This window comes from Salvelinus fontinalis, chromosome 8 (genome assembly GCF_029448725.1).
Source record: "Salvelinus fontinalis isolate EN_2023a chromosome 8, ASM2944872v1, whole genome shotgun sequence".
In the NCBI taxonomy this organism is placed as follows: domain Eukaryota; kingdom Metazoa; phylum Chordata; class Actinopteri; order Salmoniformes; family Salmonidae; genus Salvelinus; species Salvelinus fontinalis.
The window spans coordinates 8,187,072-8,199,069 of NC_074672.1; the positions used below are offsets into that span (position 1 = coordinate 8,187,072).

Below are 11,998 nucleotides of genomic sequence, written 5' to 3' on the forward strand. Positions count from 1 at the left end.
TGAAAAATGCTAAACAACAATACACACGAGTAATAAACAATATCAATTATTTACACAAGAAACTAAAACTACTATAATATCTACTTGCTAGGTTACTTGCTAGGTTACTTGCTACTTGTCGATGAGAGTTTGCATGGAGAAAGGTTGAGGTTTGATAGACACATAAGCGGCTAATTAACATTTCATTTTTGCAGGGGCGCCACTTCGGTTGGGGGGGACATAACTTGGTGGGGGATCTGAAAGTTTTGGGGGCATCTAAAGCTAATTTCCTGCATTTTTACACAATTCAATATGCCGTCTCTAATTAGAACTAAAAGTAAGAAAAAATGCCCACAGTCATTAAGCTAGGTAAAATATCATTATTAAATATGTTTAAGTAATCAATAAGACTGAACTAGATCAAAGGTAATTAAATAATAAATATTGTGTTGTACCTTTAACCAATAGCCTAACAAAGGAACAACTCTTGAAAAGAATACAAAGACTTTTGATTGTCTTTACTAAGACATTGTCACGACCGTCGTATGAATAATTGGACCAAGGCGCAGCGTGAGTAGAGTTCGACATTTTAATAATAGTGAAACTTTCAAAAACAACAAAGATATAATGATCGTGAAACACGGAGCGCACATAGGCACTCACACAAAACAATATCCTACATCGCAGGTGGGAAAAAGGACACACTAAGTATGATCCCCAATTAGAGGTAATGATTATCAGCTGCCTCTAATTGGGAACCATACACACACACCAACATAGAAATATAATACCTAGAAACCCCCCTAGTCACGCCCTGACCTAAAACACCATAGAGAACCCCGAGGGCTCTCTATGGTCAGGGCGTGACAGTACCCCCCCCCCCCCCCCCCCCCCCCCCCCAAGGTGCAGACTCTGACCGCAAAACCTGAAACTAGATGGGGAGGGTTCGGGTGGGCAACTAGCATTGGTGGCGGCTCCGGTGCGGGACGTAGCACCCGCTCAGACCGCGGATCTGGCCATGGAGCCGGGCTGAACGCCGTGCCCGAACTGGGCACCGGCGCAGTGGAAGGCTCTGGTCATGGAGCGGGACTGGACGCCGTGCCTGGACTGGGCACCGGTGCAGAGGAAGGCTCCGGCCATGGCACCGGCGCAGGAAGCTCCGGGCCGTGTACCGTCACTGGAGGCTCTGGACTGTGAACCGTCACTGAAGACTCAGGGCTGGTGACACACTCTTCAGGGCGAGTGCGGGGATCCGGCACAGGACGTACCGGGCTGGGAAGGCGCACTGGAGGCCTGGTGCGTGGAGCCGGCACAGGTTTCACTGAACTGATGACACACTCTTCAGGGCGAGTTCGGGGAGCCGGCACAGGACGTACCGGGCTGGGAAGGCGCACTGGAGGCCTGGTGCGTGGAGCCGGCACAGGTTTCACCGGGCTGATGACACGCTCTTATTGCTCTTTTTACTTTCCCACAATATAGCTGGGTTGCCCAATCCTGCCCCTAGGGGTCCACTGCCCTGCAGCACCCCACCCCAACACACCCCACTTAGCTGTAGGATCTTAGTGAAACATTCATGTATTGGTTTAGGGTGTGTTAGGCCAAGGCCAGAGATACAACCCACAGGACAGCAGACCTCCCAGGGCCAGCCCAGCAGCTAGGGATTGCCTAAATAGGTGTCTTCCGTGACGTGTGCATGTTTTCAATACAGACTCCTTTATTCCTACTGTATTCCATATAAGGAATCCAGACCTTATGAAAGTAGCCCAGTATACTCTTAATCTTGTAATAAATCAAATCTAATGATACATAACTTGACATTGTGGGAGTATAATTAACCTTCCAAATAAGGGCAAAGCATTTCTTAGCCACTATAAATGCTTGGTTACAAAGTTTCTTAAGATAACAGTCTCCAGTATCAATATTTCCAAGCAAAGGAAAACAGGGAGAAGGGAGAATCTGTAGACATGCCAAGATAAAAGAGCATACTCTTTTCCAGAATTCAGGCAGACTTCACAAGACCATAACATATGTCCCCTTTTGTGTTTTTTACGACTCCAGCAGAGGACTTACATTTCTGAGCGCATGTATTTCAATTTCCATGGCAAATAGTATGTTCTATGGATGGACTTAAACTGCAGTCATTTATGTCTGAGATGATATGAACATGACTGGGCAAACATATCTGTATCCATTCATCGTCATCATCAATAGCTTCTCCCAGGTCTTCCTCACATTTTTTTTTTTACATGTTTTGTGTTATCGGGAAAAGACTCTATCAACCCTTGATACAGTTTGGAAATAAACTTTCGACGTTTGTCAGACTGCCTTAAAATAGCATCTGGCTTGTCCAGTGTTTGCTGCACAGAGAGAATGAAGTGTTGTATCTGCAACAATTCACCTCCGCTCTGTCAGACTGGTCTTTCCTGGATGCTTGACCCTGCTGAGACCACTGTCACCATCTGATCCTCCTAAGACGAGGGATGACAAAGAATGACCTTGGTGTACATTTATACATTATATTAACCTAGAATGGAATCAATTGTTCAATAATTGAAATGACCGTTATTCCCAGATCCCAGACTCACTTTAAGCTGCTGTCCTGTAGCTACTTAAATATGAAATTAACTTACTGTACATATGAATAGACTAGTTTACTACAGTGTCTGCAAATAAACAGCCTGTCACGCCCTGACCGTAGAGAGCTTTTTATGTCTCTATTTTGGTTTGGTCAGGGTGTGATTTGGGTGGGCATTCTATGTTCCTTTTTCTATGATTTGCATTTCTTTGTTTTGGCCGGGTATGGTTTTCAATCAGGGACAGCTGTCTATCGTGGTCTCTGATTGGGAACCATACTTAGGTAGCTTTTCCCCACCGATGCTTTGTGGGTAGTTGTTTTCTGTTTTGTGTTTCTGCACCTGACAGGACTGTTTCGGTTTTGTTCATTCTCTTTGATATTTTGTTATTGTGTTCAGTTGTAATAAAAGGCATGAACACTTACCACGCTGCGCTTTGGTCCGATTATTCCTTATCCGATGACGACACCCGTTACACAGCCTAATGGGAAAAAGTAGAGCACGCTCAACCAACGCTAGTCGAAGTGCAATCAAAAATATAATCATCATTGAAAAGGAAAAGGCACAACGCGCACATAGGTTACATGCTGACTAGACTAGGCACACGTGTGCGTCTGCGTGCGCCATCGCTCGCATGTTGATTTTGTCCATCAACACCAGATGCTATCAGGACACGCAGGTTCAAATATCAAAACTAACTCTGAAACAACTATATTCATTTGGGGACAGGTCGAAACACAAACATTCATGGACATTTAGCTAGCTAGCTTGCTGTTGCTAGCAAATTTGTCCTGGGAGATAAACATTGGGTTGTTATTTTACCTGAAATGCACAAGGTCCTTTTTTTCCTGGATCTTTGTAGAAGTTTAACCCATTTTGAGTTACACAAAATTGTGCGTTCTCTACTCCGACAATTAATGCACAGATTAAAAAGGAAACCTAGTTAGTTTCTAGTGATCTCTCCTCCTTCAGTCTCCATCTTCTTCTTCTTCTGTGGACTTTATATGGTGGATGGCAACCAACTTAAGGTGCAATACCATCCCCAACAGGACTGGTGTGGACCTCAGTTGAGCTTTTAAATCACCCACTGGTGTATATTCTGCTAAAAACCAATGAGGAGATGGGAAAGGCGGGACTTGCAGCGCGTCAATCGTAAAAATTAGAGCCAAGTTCTACTTTAGCAACTGGCTACACAGACGCTCGCGAGCAGTTTTGATGAAATGATTGAATAAAATGTATGTGTCATTTTTTGCAATTTTGCAATGTTCGCGGTGTGGTCAGTACGAGAGATCATTACTCATTTCTTTTTCTCCCTCCTGCAAATCGTCCACCTAAAAGGTAGGCTATATCTTATAGATCTATGCAAAGCATTGCAAGTGTAGCTGTCATCATTCTTTGCTGCTTCAAGTTCAGTAGCCATACCTGTGGGATCAGGTATGAATCAGGTGCGCGTGTGGTCTCAATTAAATAGAGTAGGCTACAGCCTTTACATGAGTGGAGAAGCATGGGGCAGTTATCTTTCCAAGGAAATGTACTTCCTAAATAGTTTACTACATTGCCTAGAAATAGGCCTAAATATTGATCACCCATATTTCTCAGTCTGAAAATATTTCCTCTCCTAAAAGGTAGGCTATAAAAATAGCTAAAGAGAAAGTGCAAGTCTCTCCTACTCTGCTCTCTTCAAACTACATCTAGCATATTGGCTGATATAGCCCAGTAATACAGATAGTCGAACACAAGGGCCATATGAGAATCTCTGGGTATTTAAACAATTTCTTAAGTTATTTTTGCACGTTTGATTAAGCCTATAGTGCACAAAATTGCTGGGACCATGAATGGCAAGTGAGCTGGGTCACATATGCCTAAAATAACATCGTGGGACTGTGGTTGGGTTTGGGACCAGCTCTTGTGGTAGAGGGTGCGAGTCAGACAGAAAGCCAGTGGGTGTGGGCCCAGAGTGGTATAAAAAGCTGTGGATGGGGGTGGGAGCGGAATGAAGAAAATGCAGACCTCTACTGTGCACCATAAGAGTGAAGCCTGTAAAGTTAGAGCTGTTTATTACTGTGTCAGTGTGAAAATGTGGGAATTAGCTAGGGAAACTGACAGATCAATAACATTACATTGCCATACTGACTAATACAAATACACATTGCAATGAAAAAACATCAGAATATCAATCTTCAATCATTTGGCTGATGGTTTCATCGTTTGATTCAGGTCTAGTGTGATTGAAGCAAAAACAATAGCTAATGTTAGCCAACTTTTGGCCAGCTCTCTCTCTAATGGTACATCAACTGGCGAAAGCTAGCCAAATTCATTTACTTCTGATGAAACAGGACAAAACAAAGGCTACAAGACATTTCCATACAAACAACTGCTATTAGATAGCGATATGAGGTGGATATTATTACTATCTAACAGATAGCTAGAGGCTAGAGCTGACCTGGCTATGGTAGCTACTAGCTAGCGTAGCTAATTCATTCACCTCAGTCAAGAGGAATGAAACATTAGCTAACGTTACAAATCAGTTACAATACTAGCTCAGAACTGCAAATAAACACTAGTTTCATTTTCTTGTTAAGTTAAACAGCGGTTACCTTGTCAGCTAAAGAGTAGCCAGTTTCTGCTCTACTTGCTTTTACAACTTGGTGAAAGAACACAACATACACACTGAACTATGCTCAACTCTCCTGTGCTGGTCCAGCCAGCCTTCCAGAAGCTTTCACTTCACACAGCCTGTCAGCCTGCTCGGTAGTGTCCACGTGGTCCTAAATCCAGCCCTAAATCCAGCCTTTAAAATGCAATGGAAACCCATTCACGTGTATTTTTCATTTGGTACATAGAAATTTAACCGTAAAGTTATTTTACGTGCACTACGTCATCACACACACAGACTTAATTAATGGCTGTGCTGAGTTGCTGAATATTGGCGGGAACTGGAAGACGCTGTCCTTGACGTAGATCCAGAGCATCCCAAACATGCTCAATGGGTGACATGTCTGGTGAGTATGCAGGTCATGGAAGAACTGGGACATTTTTCAGCTTCCAGGAATTGTGTACAGATCCTTGTGACATGGGGTCATGCATTACCATGCTGAAACATGAGGTGATGGCGGCAGATGAATGGCACGACAATGGGCCTCAGGATCTCATCACGATATGTCTGTGCATTTAAATTGCCATGGATTAAATTAACTTGTGTTCGTTGTCCGTAGCTTATGCCTGCCTGCCCGTACCATAACCCCACCGCCACCATGGGGCACTCCGTTCACAACGTTGACATCAGCCAATCGCTCGCCTGCACGACACCATACACGCTGTCTGCCATACAGCTGAAACCGGCCACTCCGGGATTCCTCCGTGAAGAGCACACTTCTCTAGCCTGATTGCCATTGAAGGTGAGCATTTGCCCACTGAAGTCGGTTACAACGCCGAACTGCAGTCAGGTCAAGACCCTGGTGAGGACAATGAGCACATAGATGAGCTTCCCTGAGACGGTTTCTGATAGTTTGTGCAGAAATTCTTTGGTTGTGCAAATCCACAGTTTCATCAGCTGTCCGGGTGGCTGTTTTCAGACGTTCCCGCAGGTGAAGAAGCCAGATGTGTAGGACCTGGGCTGGCGTGGTTAGACGTGGTCTGTAGTTGTGAGGCCGGTTAGACATACTACCAAATCCTCTAAAACGCCATTGGAAGTGGCTTATGGTAGAGCAATGAACATTCAACATTCAGGCAACAGCTCTGATGGATATTCCTGCAGCCAGCATGCCAATTGCACGCTCCCTCAAAACTTGAAACGTGTGGTATTGTGCTGCGTTAGAAAACGGCACATTTTATAGAGGCCTTTTATTGTCCCCAGCACAAGGTGCACCTGTGTACTGATCATGCTGTTTAATCAGCTTCTTGATATGCCACACCTGTCAGGTGGATCGATTATCTTGACTAAGGGGAAATGTTCACTAACAGCCATGTAAACCAATTTGTGCACAACATTTGAGAGAAATAAGATTTTTTTTGTGTATGGAAAATTTCTGGAATCTTTTATTTCAGATCATGAAACATGGGACCAACACTTTACATGTTTAGTTTATACTTTTGTTCAGTATAAAAACCAGAGCAACTGCGGGCCCTCATGATGCTTTCAGATTTTTTGTGGCCCCCACCCAATCAAAGTTGCCCATCCCTGGTTGAGAAGAAAGACTAGCTAGGTTTCCATCCAATTGGCAACAGATTTTCAAACCAATATTCTAAAATCCGCATAAAAACAATGTGCGCATTTTCCCACCAGAGATGTGAATCCATCAAATTTACTTGTGGCAGAGAAAAGGCTGTGTGTAATAACTTACTGCACAGAAAAATACATTTTGCATTAAATTCCCATGTACAAAATTAAAAATACAAGTTGAATGAGTTTCCAAAGCATTTTCAACTCTACTCATGGTTTTCTCACAAAAAATGTTGCCCACTCTAGAATTGGCACGTGCGCTCTAGCCAACAGTGTGCACAAAGTGCTGGCTAGAGCCCTCAAACAGCCTACATGAAGAGATTATTATGGACAAAAGAGATTATTTATATTTGTCAAACAGCAGCCAAGCATCGATGATCATGTCACCAGAATAAGATCCCAATATTTATTGGAAAGGAGCATCAAGCTCTTCACCTTGGCGCTGGAAGAAATGGCAGCAGTTTTACGGGCGCCCAACCAATTGTGCGATTATGTGGGGGGGGGGGGGGGGGGGGGGGTCGCGTTATTTGTAACTTATTTTGTACATAACGTTTCTGCCACTGTATCTTACTGCAAAAAAGGGCTTCTGGATATCAGGACAGCGATCACTCACCTCGGATTAGACAAAGATTTTTTCTTCAACAAGCAGGATGCACAGGACATACTCCAAACACCCGACAAGGCCAACATCCCAGTTATTGGCAAGAGGAAGAGACACAGGCACAGAGGACATGGAGCGGGGTGCCTCTTTAAGGAGGGGCATAAGGCGAGTGGGAAAGCTGCCGTTACCGTCAATACTACTCGCCAACGTGCAATCATTGAACAATAAATTAGACAAGGTACGATCACGAATATCCGACCAACGGAACATCAAAAACTGTAACATCTTATGTTTCACAGAATCGTGGCTGAATGATGCCATGGATATTCAGCTAGCAGGATATACGCTGCACCGGCTAGATAGAACAGCACACTCCGGTAAGAAGAAGGGGGGCGGTCTGTGCATATTTGTAAACAACAGCTGGTGCACAAAATCTAGGGAAGTTTCTAGATTTTGCTCGCCTGAAGTAGAGTATCTAATGATAAACTGCAGACCACACTATTTGCCAAGAGAGTTCACACCTATACTTTTCGTGGCTGTTTATTTACCACCGCAGACAGAGGCTTGCACTAAGACCGCACTCAGTCAGCTGTATAAAGAAATTAGCAAACAGGAAACCGCTCACCCAGAGGCGGCGCTCCTAGTGGCCGGAGACTTTAATGCAGGGAAACTTAAATCAGTTCTACCTAATTTCTATCAACATGTTAAATGAGCAATCAGAGAGAAACAAATTCTAGATCACCTGTACTCCACACACAGAGACGCTTACAAAGCTCTCCCTCGCCCTCCATTTGGTAAATCTAACGGCGGCCAGCCTAGCTCCATGGCCGAAGCCTTCCTCTGCGCCGGTGCCCAGTCCAGGTACGGCGACCAGCCCAGCTCCAAGGCAGGAGCCTTCCTCAGCACCGGTGCCCAGTCCAGGCACGGCGGCCAGCCCAGCTCCATGGCCGGAGTCTTCTTCTGCGCCGGTGCCCAATCCAGGCATGGCGTTCAGCCCGACGCCATGGTTGGATCCGGGGTCTGGGGCTACGACCCGCACCGGAGCCACCACCAGTCACCCTCCCTAACCCCCCCATTTGGTTTCAGGTTTTGCGGCCGGAGTCCGCACCTTTGTGGGGGGGGGGGGGGGGGGGGGGGTACTGTCACGCCCTGACCATAGAGAGCCCTTGTTTCTCTATGGTGTAGTAGGTTAGGGCGTGACTAGGGGGTATTTTAGTTTATAACTTCTATGTTGGTGTTTTGTATGACTCCCAATTAGAGGCAGCTGGTAATCGTTGTCTCTAATTGGGGATCATATTTAAGTAGCTATTTTTCCCACCTGTGTTTTGTGGCATATTGTTTTGTGCATGTGCACCACGTAGTCACATTTAGTTGTTCATTTATCGATATATTTTGTTTAAGTTTCTCTTTGAATTAAATATGTGGAACTCAACATCCGCTGCGCCTTGGTCCCGTTCTTGTGACAGCATGCTTATTTAAGATGGTGAGGAAAGCACTTTTAAAGAATAACCAGGCATCCTCTACTGACGGAATGAGGTCAATATCCTTCCAGGATACCCGTGCCAGGTCGATTAAAAAGGCCTGCTCGCTGAAGTGTTTTAGGGAGTGTTTGACAGTGACGAGGGGTGGTCGTTTGACCGCAGACCCATTACGGACGCAGGCAATGAGGCAGTGATCGCTGAGATCCTGGTTGAAGACAGTAGAGGTGTATTTAGAGGGCAGGTTGGTTAGGATGATATCTATGAGGATGCCCGTGTTTTCGGATTTGGGGTTGTACATGGTAGGTTCATTGATAATTTGTGTGAGATTGAGGGCATCTAGTTTAGATTGTAGGACGGCCAAGTCTTGTGTCATCTGTAGCCTAATAAACTGCATGCTTTCCGGATGAGTCGTAGTGTGAGGACCATACAACATGTCATCGTGTGACTCCAACTTTACTTCGATATGATGGTTATTCTAACTTGAATTAAAAAATGAAGACAAATTGTTATCTTTGCAGAAAGATTAAAGATGTGTCTTGAAACAATTATTGATGATTATCAATTGGGATTCATGAGAGGGAGGCACATTTGTAATAATATTTGTTTAGTTTTAGATTTAATAGATTATAGTGACATTATAAATGAAGACAGATTTATTTTATTTGTCTATTTTTATAAAACAATAGACCTTAATTTTATTTTTGAAACAGGGGATTTCTTTGGCTTTCGTCATTACTCTAAACAAGTTATTCAGACATTGTATAATGGAATGAAAAGGCTCAATTAAATTACCTAATGGAACTACCCCCAGATTTCAAATAGGTAGAGGGATAAAACAAGGTATATAATTGTATATAAACATAGCTTCTCCCCTCATAGATGTTTGATTTAGAATTATTTTTCCATAGATGGTTTGAGAAAGTTTATTTTGTTAGTGGCACAATTATTTAACAAAAATGGACAAATGTATAGTTCAGTTTTTTGATGCAATACCTACAGCCTTATAAGACTTTTACAGGGAAATTATGCTATTGAGAGGAATGTGGAATTCAATTTCAGTGTTCTATTAGATGGTGTATGCATCAAGGATAAAACGCGCACTATTAATTACATTAAGGACGGTGAGTACCAAGCCTTCTTTTCCGCCTACAAAAGTATACTGGAATTCTGAATTTTAACATATTAATTGGAAAGCGGTACGGAACTTAAGTAGAAGGTATTGTAAAAGTTTGAAGTGTTTTAAAATACATTTACATTACATTTAAGTCATTTAGCAGACGCTCTTATCCAGAGCGACTTACAAATTGGTGCATTCACCTAATGACATCCAGTGGAACAGCCACTTTACAATAGTGCATCTAAATCTTTTAAGGGGGGGGGGGGGCAGAAGGATTGCTTTATCCTATCCTAGGTATTCCTTGAAGAGGTGGGGTTTCAGGTGTCTCCGGAAGGTGGTGATTGACTCCGCTGTCCTGGCGTCGTGAGGGAGTTTGTTCCACCATTGGGGTGCCAGAGCAGCGAACAGTTTTGACTGGGCTGAGCGGGAACTGTACTTCCTCAGTGGTAGGGAGGCGAGCAGGCCAGAGGTGGATGAACGCAGTGCCCTTGTTTGGGTGTAGGGCCTGATCAGAGCCTGAAGGTACTGAGGTGCCGTTCCCCTCACAGCTCCGTAGGCAAGCACCATGGTCTTGTAAAATGATCCAGTACTGTTCAGTACATCCAGTAATGATCCAGATCCAGGTACTGACAAGATTTAAAATTGATATTGATGAAAAGTTTGTTTTGTCAAATTGAAAATGAAACTATAAGACTTTTTAAAATGTATTTGTACTCACATCTTTTGGATGGATGATCTAAAAAAAATGTAATGTTGTACAACTGGTGCTAGGGTTAGTCTTGATGGTAAAGATGTTTTACTTTTGTTTCATGATAAGGACTTTAATCAGAACATAATGTATATCATGAATCTCATCATATATGGTAACTATTATATACATAAACGCAAGTGGGCCAAAGTAAAGCCGAAATTCCTACTTTTTAAAGTTGAACTTTAATTTTATTTGAAAATGCTGCTTAAAGTGAAGCCTTGTGCATTTTTGTTTAATGTGTATACCCCAGTGTATAAAGTTTCTGTGTTATTTAGATTTTATTTGTAAGTTATGTTTTTATATTGTATTATAATTGTTCTTAATACATTTTTTAAAAGATGGTTATTATATCAATATTAGCGCATAAAAGCGTTTCAAACGACATTTGTCGGATTAATTTGATCAACACATAAAAATCCTATCCTATGGAACGCCGTTTGGGTGTTTGCATGTCAAAAAATATACACGTCAAATAACACTATTCGACGCATTAAATAAGCTTTTAATTTGACACGTCAAATAACAGTTATATTATAGAATGTTGTGTGTTCTGAAATTGCATGTGCAAGCCAAGCGCCACCACTACTATGTGTTTACAATACCGCGTTGGTAAAGCATTATTTGTTTCAACGGAATTTATGGGGAAGCTAGCTTTAGCTTGGTATCTAGCTAGCACCAATACAACCAACCTGAAAACAATGACCAGTAGAAACTGCAGTCATTTTCATTATTCTTAGCAATGATTTAGGAATCCTTGTGAGTAAGTATTAGCTAAGTAGCCACTTGTTGTTCGCCTATTGAAATTGAACTTCAATTCATGAAAATAAATAGCTAGCCAGCTACATAACCCTGTTTCCCAATGCTAACGTTATAAGCAGCCAACTAGCTTAATCTGGTTAGTGACGCTCGATCGGACCGGGTTATGTGTTGTGAATGTAGCCACAATAAGGATTAGACACAATGGTGGGATTTGCGGTTTGCCTTCAAAATAAAAGTACCTATTTAAAAGTGATGCAGAAGGTTACAATCGGTGGAATCATGCCATATTTAGACTAGATAATGTTAAACAAGGTTGGAATCTGAAGCAATGAAATGGGGTATCAGTCTACTTGGTGGCACACAGAGAACTGTGAAGAGTTTACGGAAATATTTGCGTCGTAGCTCTTATTGTGGGACTTTGACTGTGGGATATCATCTCCCCAGTCAGCCTATTGTGCGTATTGACAGTCATATTGCATTGCACAGCCTTACATAACGATTGGGGAACAATGAAA

The 11,998-nt window shown here is 42.9% G+C and overlaps 1 long non-coding RNA gene across 1 annotated transcript; it reads right to left on the reverse strand.

The window, feature by feature from the left end:
• Positions 1-1,375: 1,375 nt before the first annotated feature.
• Positions 1,376-8,502, reverse strand: LOC129860461 (uncharacterized). Its single transcript, XR_008760381.1, has 3 exons — positions 8,118-8,502; positions 2,978-3,033; positions 1,376-2,447 (listed from the first exon to the last, which is right to left on the reverse strand). It is a non-coding gene; the product is annotated as an uncharacterized LOC129860461 (long non-coding RNA).
• Positions 8,503-11,998: the final 3,496 nt, after the last annotated feature.